Source organism: Trichoplusia ni, chromosome 25, assembly GCF_003590095.1.
Source record: "Trichoplusia ni isolate ovarian cell line Hi5 chromosome 25, tn1, whole genome shotgun sequence".
Lineage (NCBI taxonomy): Eukaryota > Metazoa > Arthropoda > Insecta > Lepidoptera > Noctuidae > Trichoplusia > Trichoplusia ni.
Genome location: NC_039502.1, coordinates 2,738,268 through 2,750,112, shown reverse-complemented (window position 1 = coordinate 2,750,112; position 11,845 = coordinate 2,738,268). Strand labels below are relative to the sequence as shown.

Genomic DNA, 11,845 nt, shown 5'->3' with positions numbered 1-11,845 from the left:
TCAGCCTTGTAAGGCCTCTGCTACTCTGCTTTGTCTTATTATCACCTCTATGCTGTCTAAAACTCCTTGATACTTTATCGGTGGGCCTTTACAGGTAAAACATGTAATATTTTTGAATGAAATGTTGTTTTTTTTGTCAATTTCATTATTTAAATTTGGTTTTGACTGAAAAAAGAATAAGTAAATCATATAGCTAATTTTTAACTTATGGTTTAGTTCCATAGAATATTTTAATCAGTGTACATTTGACCCTTGACATTTAATTAGACAGTCAGCAACGTGTTGACTTAAACCTTGCCTTGACATTTGTTAGTAGTGACCGGTCTTGACATTATACCTATATACCTTTTAACAATCCAAATATTTAACTCTGGTTTTAAAATCAGGTTGTGAACGAGCCTGAAGTGATACAAATTAAAGCAACGAAAAATTTTAAAATTCCTAAAATATCTGTTTCTTAAGTTTATGAGTAACAAACTTATAGTAGTAATACATAAATTGGTTCCATTTCATTCTTTGTTCACGAATTCGATACGGCCGCAACATCGCAACATAAATTTGACCTTGAAGTTTACTTGGAATTATAATATTGAGACAAACTTGACATAACTTACGTGTTTAACTACTTATTGCAATAAATCTTCCTTGTTAAAAATAGGCAAAACCTGTTTGTCCCAATAGGATCTAAGCAACATACTCGTATTTGCAAAAAAATGATTAGATGTTTTTTTCTAGAACTCATAGATAAATTATGAATAATAGCAAGTGATTAAATCTTTAACTAATGAGCAGTACACTTGTAAATTAAAGACTAAAAGACAATTACGTAAACTACATAATAGTAGTATATCTTTCATTATCTATGCTTGGATATCAGCCTGATGATATAAATCGTCGCATGCGCGGATCAAAACTGCTAGAGCGCGCTATGCGGTATACATTAACGACCGCGGAACGCTTCGAACCTGTGTTTTATTCACTATAGGTTGACTATAGTCGGTCAGACGAAAATAAATGAAGTATAGTGTGGGTGCCGCATGCCGGTAGTATAGAAGCGAAAGCCCAGACCGCTTCTCGTTTGCATTACGCAACGATCTATAATAATAATATAATATATCATAAGTAAAATACAGTCATTGACAATAAGACCGGTTTTGGCGCCTATTTTTGCTTCTATTGTGGCCGGTCATTAAGATTACCGACGTGTGAGTGTAAAATTAATACGACTATGTTAGTTCAGCTGCGATAACAAAAGGCAGACGACGTGTTTTGAAATTTCGAATTTGAAAACCGCTTTTTACAAGAAAAGTTCGAGTTTTAAATTTGACAGTTCCATTTTGAGGTTGACAATTGTAGTGTTGTGAAAGTGTTTAGAAGAGTAAGGTTTCGGAAGTTCGGTTGATATTCGGTGGCCGACATTCTTATCAGTTTCACGCTACAGTGATAGAGTTTTGTGAAAGTATAACACGGGTAAGATATTTTAAGTGCAGTTATCTATAAAGTGTTTTGAAATCGATATCGCTAATTCGGTTAATGAATAAAACATAGAGGAAGGAACACGCTACGCCCAGTATGCTAGTTCAATTCGCCAGTTAAATAGTATTAATTGTGCGTGTAATTTGAAAGTGAACTGTTTGCATTGAAATCATCAGTGATTAGTTTTCTGCGGCAAACGGTAAGAAACTAATTTGTTCTGTCTGTCCATAATGATAATTAGTATACAATTATATTTGCATAAGTACGTCAACAGGCTATCAGTTGTACATAATCTGTTCACGTTTTGTATTTAAATGGGTGAACAGTGTTAGTGTAAATGTATCGAGCATGAGTTTCTTATCTACATCAGCTGTTAATGTAGGTATATCTCCGGTTTGCGTCTAGATTGATTTGTAACACTTGACTAGGTCAAGTAATGATATACAGTAATTTAAAGTGTTGTATCATATCATTATAATTGCCAATTTCAAAACAAAAAATATTTGATGACCAATTAACTACTAACTGGCTGGCTAGAAAATACTTTACATTAAAAAAAAATCAAATTCATCAAAACCATACAACTAATTATTTGAAATTTCATATTGTAAGTCCATTTACAACAAAAAAAAAAACTTTTTAAATCATGGTTTGTTAATAATACCAATTTTGCAAAACATAGAACACGATAATTATATTTTAACCGTGATTTTAATGTCTGCAACGCACCTCCTTACGTCTTTCCGAGATCCATGAGGTCAATATCTTCTGGCACTATAGATATTTCTCAAAACTCTACAAGGTAAATCTTGATCGTTTACAACAATATATATGCTTTTATTTGATATTACTAGCTGACCCGGCAAACGTTGTTTTGCCGATGTTTTTTTTCTAGTTGTATGTATTTTTAATGCAAAATTATAAAAAAAATGAAAACCAACAATTTCGTCAAAAAAATAAAAAAATAACTTTTAGTGTGGGCAACCCTTGTCACTCAGGGGTATGAAAAATAGATGTTGTTCTATTCTCAGACCTACCCAATATGTATACAAAATTTTGTAAGAATCGGTCGAACCGTTTCGGAGGAGTACGGTAACTAACATCGTGACACGGGAATTTTATATATTAGATAATATTTAAAACTCGTCCACTTAATTAGCAGGAACTAGTAAACTTTTATCATGTTTCCACTAATTCGATTGTGCTATCAAATTGTAACATACGAGGAAAATCTCTTCTTAGTTTGAGGAAAACTAAAAATATGAAAGTGGCTACCGAGTTTTTATTTCTTTTTCGTTTTGTGCCTTTATTGTTTTCAAGATCTAGGTTAGGTGTGTATATTACACATTGTATTTAGTCTATCCGAACGTATCTATGTAAATACCAAAAAGCTAACAGTAGCCATGAAACATCACACTATTCTATATTCTGTGACATTACGCAGCAGCATTATTTGTGTAATTCTTTTTCAACTTTTTTGGCGATGTATTTGGACATGTACAATGCCTTTGCCCCGTTTCTTTTTCGTTTAGAAGAAAATTTTTAAGTTATCCATGTTTGTGCAAAACGTTTAAGAGGCAGAATTGTTTCATTATAATAACCTCAGTAGATACATTAAGTATGTACTTATCATAAGTCATATTCCGATTAGCAACAGTCTGTGGAAGAATACTGCATGTGTACCTACAGTTATTTATTATTGATGGGTTTTTCATAGAACGGAAAGCCCAGTGACATCTATGCATAGAGGTGAAGTTTGGAAGTCTGTGACGTTGTAATCTTTAATCGACTAAACCAATTTTGGAACTACATTATGATCGCTGATAGGATGGATTGCTTCATTGTTACCAGCTTCATAAATCAAAATTTGAAATTTTGTACTAGCACAATATATTATGTATGAAAACCGTATCTGTACACTGTGAGTTTTTATAACTTGAAATAAAGATTTCTTTTTTTTTATTATTATTTGTTGCTGTCATAGGCTTATTCTTTTTCTTTGTCGTTACCCTCTTGATAGAGTGATCGTGGTCGTTCTTCGTCTCGGCAAGGGCCAAGCTTAACTTCTTTTTGCATGGCTGCCCTTGTTTCCTTTTTTGAACTATTATGGCAACGTTTAATGGAAACATAGTGCAGAAGTTTCTCAGGGCTTTCCGCACTGGGCTAACAAACAGGCTTCATAGGATAAAAAATTCCGTATAAAATAAAACAGTACAAAATAAAAATAGTCTATCATTAAATGATGTAACGGTTTACTCACGCGTATTTATCGGGGTAGCCCGACTAGTTTCGGACCCAACCGGAGTCCTTAATCATGAGCAGACGCGGCGGGATCGCGAGTCGAACTCAGTCCGAAACTAGTCATTTAATAATGAATCAGTCTCACGATAGTTATTATGAAAATAGTCTAGTTTAATTTAAGTTATATTTACATTTGTTAAGTTTCCAACATTGGATATAGGATCTGCTTGGTTAGGCAATACATCATATCTAGCTTTTTTAACTGTAAAATGTAGATACTATTAATTAATCAAAAAAGTTCTTATGCAAAAACGTAATATTGTTTTCATCTTTAAATAACAGGCAATTGAAATTCAATTTTCTTTTCCCCTTCGAATTCACTAAGTTTACATCGTAATAATTTAATGCTAGAATTTTAAAATAAACATAATTACCTTAAAAATATTTTCTAGCTGTTCCGTTTATTCAAACTAGTCTTATACCTACGTGAATAAGTGTTATCGTGTAAAAAACATTCTCATGTAGCGAGTTAAAATGAAATAATTGCCTATCCGGCTGCGCCCTTTTCCGGCGAAAAATACACAATTGCATTATCGAACATGATTTTTTTGATAATTACTGTAGGTGAGGTATGCACTGTTAGGTATCAGATTGATTTATAAGGAAAATTGATAACAGAAATATTTATTTTCGATTTCGTAAAGATTATATTGATCTACTCGATAATAGAGGTTTTTACAGATATTGCTAGCCGCTATAAGACAGCTAATTTCAATAATATTTTTTTTAGAAAACATCCCAAGATATTTGATTTTAGAACAAATTCATTTATTTTTTAATTAACATGACGTAGGTCTATTTGTGGGTGCATGTCAACAAAAGTTAACGGTTTCACACTATTTTCGGTGCTCACTTAAGCCAATATCATTTTAGTTTCTAGAATAACCTTAAAGCAACTAAAATGATTGGAATAACAGGATGTGGTTTCCAAAGTGATTCAAAATTCCATGTAGCACGTAATAGAAGAAATTCAACTTTCTAACGTCCAATAATTATAATTATGTTCATTCTCAATTTTTGAATAAGAGCCTATAATTTCAACATTTAAATTTGTTAAATCTAGTCGTATTTTTTGGAAGAGTTTTTTGGCCAAACTTGTAATCCTTCAACGGCTTCAACAAGCATGTTTCCTAGACCGTCTACTGAGGGTGCTCTAAAGCTGTTACTCCATCTGTTTCGGTTTCTAAAATGCTGAGCCTACAATAAAAACAATATGTAAAGCTATCGTAAAGTTAATCGATCGATAAAATGCCTGCAGCGTTCAACTTTGGACTGTGACATCATGATACGTGTAACCGCAGTTCAATTAAAAAAATTACAGCAAAAAGTATCGCGTCAGATTCTAGTTTTTAAAAATATTATATATAATCTTTTTTTTTAATGTTTAGAATTTTAAAACTTACTCATATTAAAGTCGTAATATTCGTCCTATTAGGTGTTGTAAAGTTGTTAGAAGGCCATATCTTGGAAAGGAAATGTTTTTTTTAATATAAATATTATTAAAACTTACATTTACAATTGAGTCGATGTCACCTTACTTTCTGGCTAAATTTAAAAAAAAAACGACGAAACAAACGCAGGGATCATCGCCTCTTTTTATGTTCAGGCAACCTAGTATTTTTATTTAATAGTGACTATCGTCTTAAAAGTATATATATACTAACTGCAAAATATGCGTTTGAAAAGCAGTAACTATTATGTAAGTTTGAAAACATGCAGCAGTGTGCAGGTCGTAAATTGCTTGAATGCCCTATTTCAGAATTCCTTGAAACGATTACTTGGTCCTGGTTGGGGATTTTCCATGTTGTGTTACGAATGTGTACTTCATTATATTTCAAACATAAATAGTCGACTAGTTTACAATTACTGTAAAAAATAATATTGGCCTTTATTGATGATCTTTATCGTAGTCTTTTGTTTATAGACCTACTTATAACAACATTTTGGGAAGACGAAGAATTCCAAATCTTGCACATGCATTTTTTGTCTCGAGTGGCGATATATAGGCCGATCATGTTAAAAAGTTTTCCTCATTTGTTTAACTATAACTAATATTTTTAATATTTTCCTGTTAAGTTTGTTGGCTTAACACTTAGAGTTATTTAACTAGCTTTCACTTCGCAATTCTTGTACCCAGCCTACATTCATTTTTGCGACAGTCTTACGTTGATTTTAGATAGCTGTTTTTTTCTAGAGATCTACGTTTAACCGCAGTTGATGACCTTTGACTGCTTCACCAAACTAATTAAGACGTTAAAGTCTTCAAAGCTACCACACGTATCGATCCATCGTTGATCGATTCCGACAATCGAATATCAAACGATCCATCTTTACGATAGAATCAATCGATCGCCATCTTTCAACAATCAACCCATTGGCATGATAGCACTTGGAATTACGACTCGGACTATGCATTATTTCATGTTTCAAAAATAAAGCTTAATTTTTTGTTTTTACAGTTTTAAGTATCTAAGTATATCTTATCGTGTATCACTATCTCACAAGGCCACACGTTTTACAGTTGCATTTATCAGATTGTCTTTAAAGGAACTGTTTTACTTGTATTGAATTCAATTTGTTATCTATACTATATCAAAGGCGGTACAGTGGTATTTGATAACACAATACCGTGATATGATATAACGAAGGCTATCAATCAAGTAAAGCAATAAACCTGTTAAGAACTGGGAAGTAAATAAGGAAAAAGTAGAAAATATGAATTAGGGATTTTAAAATAAGGTGTGGTTTCGTGACGTCACTGTTGTGCACGAAAAAATATAACAGTACCTGTCATGCTACATTTCAACTCAAAGTAGGTTTAAAGACAATCTGAAGAATGCCTAAAGTTATCTTTTAGAACACTTGCGCATTCCAGCCGTAATCACAAATGTTAGTCAATTAAAGTCGGTCTTCAGTGCCATGCTATCCCTATCAATCCAAAGTGAAATGTTGAGACAAAAGACATTTAAGAACCGCACGTAAAGTATAGTTTGAAAATACGACTGTTTCAGAAATACAGTTACCAGTCTTACAAAGTATATAATTATACTGTTTTATAGTTACACGTGCCTCGACACTGGAGGCCTACCATAACCCTTTTAAAGTAAAACTATTGATTTGATATAGTGACAATGTTGTACGATTTTTAGACTGTGGTTCTACGATGTTTAGAACGCCATCTAGCTATTACAACTACAACAGTTCTTTGAGATATCGTGGTAGGCCCCCAGTAGGTCACTTTAAATTATAATTTAAATTAACGCTGAAATAGAGTATAGAGAGAGAGAATATTTTTATGTCGTACAGGGTGTCCAGTAAATAGCACGACATACTGCAGGGGATCATAGCTGGGGTCACTACCTATCAATACAACATAATATTATGTTCAGCGAAATCCTACAGATTTACATAATTTTCCGAAATACCGAAAAATCTCGTTATGAAAACAGTTTTGTACAACAAACTTAAAAACTAGCTTGTTTAATGGTGATTTTGGGAAGATACAATACTAGTATATTTTCATTTAAAAAAATACAAAAAAATGCTATTTTAGTTCCAGAGAAGCTGATTTTGTTGAAAAAATGAAATTAACGTAATTTTGACAAAAACCACTGTGAGAATAAGTAATAGCTGCTGATTTACGCTTGGCGATCGTCTGGACTTTTGTGTTTTATAACATGGCCAAGTGCCGCGTTTTCCCTGGTTATACGCAGCGAGAGTATTATGAATTATAGCTTTATTAAACCTTGTGCCTATGTAGAATGTTCTGCCCATCCATGATAATGAATGTTGATTCGTAAAAAATACACTTGAAACAAGAACACTACTAAAGCATAATGAATATTAGTTGTTAAAAGCATGGTCAAGAAAAAAAAATGTCTCAAACCAAGATTTTCGCAAGCGGCAGTCGCGTCTGAAATCTAAACTAAGATTGAACAATTTCCCTATCGTCGCTTCTCTAAACAAATTAAACCGTGTTTGAAATGAAACATATGGACGAAAGATCTTTAAGCAACCAAGGCCAAACGCCAGATTTGTTTGGTTCAGATTTCAAAGATGTTTTTGTAAGAGCTCTAAAAAAGGCTAGCCATTAAAGCCAAATTAAAAAACAAATGAAAACTTTTAAAGAAAGAACAATATTTTATTATTTAAATTAAATCGATTTTAATATTTTCTTTTATTCAGTGTTTTTGCAACTGGCCAGTACTATAAAAAAATGTTTTTCTTTTTATCAATGTCATAACCAATTTAAAATTTGACGTTCCATAATTTAGTGGTAGTGTTCAGTAACCGGATTAATAATTTCGTGGCTGCCAGTATCTATAAATAAATTGATTACTACATTGCTACGTTAATTTTAGGTTTTCGTAGAACGAAAATAGAAATAGTACAGGCACGTGCAAAAGTACAATCAGCTCGTGACTTACACCTATTATTTTTGTAGTTCACCGACTAGTAGGCGTACGAATATTATAACATTAGTCACAAGGAATTAAAGTGAACATAAACAGTTCATTGACAAACGAATATCGACTTTACCACCTTGAAATAAAGATGTAGTTATTTTAATGCTGTGATAAAGGTGGTCTTGGATTATGAGATGAAAGCTAAATTTAATTAATTTGTAATGGTATCGTGTGCTGAAAGTGTAGGTGTTGATTAGAATTGATTTCGTGTAGGCTGAGATGTAGTCAAAAATAGTTTATAACGTAACGTGTGGAGTATTTCCGCAAAGAAATTTTTTAAGTCTACCATTACCTTATAAAGTGTGGCCTCTGTGGGAACAAGATAGCGCTCCACACTCACTCTCTAGTGTTTTTTTATAGTGTTACGAACAGTGTTTGTTTATACGTTTGCCCGTCTGTTCGATATGATGTGATAGCTTTTTTATTTTTAACATAATATATGATTTATTTTTGTTGCCGCTATTACAGTACCTTTTACAAATTTGATTGGTGATTATTTTTGGTTGAATATTTTTTTATTAATGAATTGAATGGTAGCCATCCTGTGTAGGTTAAGGTTTTCCAACAATCTGGACAACACAATATTTCACAACAATATTTGACAAATATTGGAAACTAGCTCGAGGTCGGTTATATCGCGTTTCCAAGAGAACTCTTCAAAAGTCCGGGATAAAAACTATCCTATGTTCTTTCTCAAGGTCAACACTATCTCTGTACCAAATTTCATTAAAATCGGTTCAGTGGTTTAGGCGTGAAAGCGTAACAGACAGACAGACAGACAGAGTAACTTTCGCATTTATAATATTAAGTAGGGATAAGAAGATACGCCTTTAGAAATAGCATTGCCTGTCGCTGATAGTTTCCAAATTGTGTCCAAAAGTAGAAACTAGTAAAAAATACACACATACACATATTATCATTCCATAAGAAGATTGCACATTACATCTCACTCAGAAGAAAATGGAGAATCAGAAGGCTCATCTTTTAATAGACTAAATGGAAAATCAATTTCAATCTAACCTACATCGTAATACGATACTAAACTGTATTTACTCAGCATATATACTAAAAGTTTCTACTTTGCCGCCAACCCAAAAAAAAGCCATCCAGCATCAATTCACGCACCTATACTAACGTACGTAAAAACAGTTATTAGTGACCAGTTATATTTAAAATATCAACATAACGAATGAGGTTGTTATAACATACTTACCTAAATAAATATAGGAAGATCGTCCGAAGGTTTTGAACATACGCACCAAATATAACGCTACAAAAATTAGCCACGCTGCGACCGACGTGAACAATGTATCTACTATTTATAGTACCGAGTTAGCATTTACATACAAATTGACAGATATAACAAGATGATGTGACGTCATTGGGGCAGTTGCTATGGTAACGCGATCAGGGTCATTTCTCTTAGGTTAATAGCATTCAACAACGGCTAAGCAGTGTTTGAAATGCTCAACTGCTTTTTTTTTGTAATTTAATGAGGTCTTTACTAGGCTACTAGGCTTTAAGTTTTAATTTTTTAATTAATGTTTATGTTGTTAACGAGAGCAGAAGTTGATTGTTAGAAGTAACGTAGCTTAGATAGCCGACAACCTAAGCATTTGCGTGACCCACGAATTCTTGTACTGAGTCTGAGTGTCTTTTGACGGTTTCGTGAGACCCCCCAAAAGTAGATTTAAAATCGTAGGAGTCGTTAAAAAAGCAAAAAAGTAAAAAAAACTATAGTCCACTATAACCCTGTAAAAATACATTTATAGATACCATAGTACAAACAAGAGCCATAAAAACGTTAAATTTATTTCATCCCACGCATGAAATTGAAGTTGTAACATAAAGCCTACTATAATAGGAGTTCATCAACTTAGCAAGCATGCGAGATCCACGTGTAAAAATAGAAATACGCATATTTAATCAATTCTTAGAAACTTGATTTTGGTTAAAATCATTTGAATCGGCAAATATCTAATACCAACTGAGCTGATATGAATTGATACAATAGTTGGTTGGAGAATTAAACACGCCAATAGAAAATAAATTAAAAGATTTAAAACATCTGAAAACCCACGTTTTCAAATGCCACTCCACGCAACTTTTTTCGTAATCGGTCGGTTTGAAGCTTCCCTGAAAATGTCAGCCTGCTACCTTATCGAGAAGAGCCTCAAAATTTAGTTAGAAGAATCCAACCGGAACGACGAACAAGAAAAGTCAGTGTACAAAAACGTAGAAAAATACAACGTGGATGGTTCCACAAAGATAGGAAGGCCAAAGGATGATTAAGAAAATATAAAAGGCTGATCAAGAAGGACGAGGAAGGAGGAAGTTTACTGTTGTGATATACAGATGTCCAATCCCGTCATGTTTGGAAGAAAAACACATGTTACCTAATCGGCTATAAGTACAGGTGAAATATCAGTTCCGCACACCAGACGCTGTTTACCACATCAAACGTGTGAAATAAAGTGCCAGAATGTGAGACATTAGTTGCAACACATACCTTATCCAAATACGGAGGGAGTTGAGTATACGAATCGATTTCCAGTTGACAACTCAAACTATAAACAATTTTGTCGATAATTTATGATACATTTAGAGGCGAGAAGTATTATGCGAATGAAAGCATTGCGGGTTCGGCTCTCTCTAGTATCCAAATCAAAAGTGATACCTCATCGTCCGTCAATGTATTGTTAACCGCGCGATATTTTTCGCCTCATCAAAAATAATCATTTGTCTCTGGCTTATAATATTAGTAGATTTTTTATTGAATATAATTATAATATTGATAAACATTATTTTACGATAGCTTAAAAAATATTTGAAAAAGAAAAACGCAATTTTTTCCATATAATAATACATTATTATGTATAATATAAAAACCAAGAAAACAAATGAAATAGAGCTTTGAACGTCTCTGCAAATACTTAATATAGTAAAAAAGCTTAGGGAAAGAGGCTATGACTTACGCTCATGTACTACGAAATAAAATACGTAAGTAGTCCAAAATATAAAAATAATACTTTGTCGTAACGTAGACTACTGCACTCTGTACGTTCATACCAAAATTATAACAACCTTTGCCATTTGGAAAACACCCGCTTTGTGCAAAGTTTAATGTAATCAGTTTGACTATTTGCCAATAGATGTCGCAATCAAGTAATTGAAAGCGACGCTCAGTTCGAAAATATATTTTTAAAGTTTATTTAATTAAGAGATACAAAAATTCTAAATATCTTTTACATTGCTTCTTTAATTATTGTGTATAATTTTTTTGTTACTAAACTAAACAAAAATGTTAACTTCGTAGCTTAGTTAGTCTACTCCCTAACAGATGGCGCTTACCAGACTGCTCTCAAACAACTACTAGATGTCGCTAGTAAGCTATTTGATGCCACTTGTCGGTTTTATAAGCTAAAATACTCGTTCTAAATTTATTTTCCGTAAGTTAATTAAGGATATTACAATTACATATCGAAAGCTAATAATGATGATGAAGAAAAAAACAAAAAAGATTAAATTGCTTTTATTAGTGGATTATGGTTTCAATAGTGTAACCCAGCGGATTTTTTACATAAGCAAAGGGTTCGATTATT

At 32.8% G+C, this 11,845-nt stretch overlaps 1 protein-coding gene across 2 annotated transcripts in view; it reads left to right on the top strand.

Moving 5' to 3' along the window:
- Nucleotides 1–931: 931 nt before the first annotated feature.
- LOC113505292 overlaps nucleotides 932–11,845 on the top strand; it is a 52,527-nt gene continuing 41,613 nt past the window's right edge. Inside the window, exon 1 of one of the 2 annotated variants that reach the window (XM_026887914.1) lies at nucleotides 932–1,470. The gene's annotated coding sequence lies outside the window, so the exon portion shown is untranslated. Of the gene's footprint in view, nucleotides 1,676–11,845 lie in introns of both variants that reach the window. The other variant, XM_026887913.1, reaches the window with a different exon arrangement.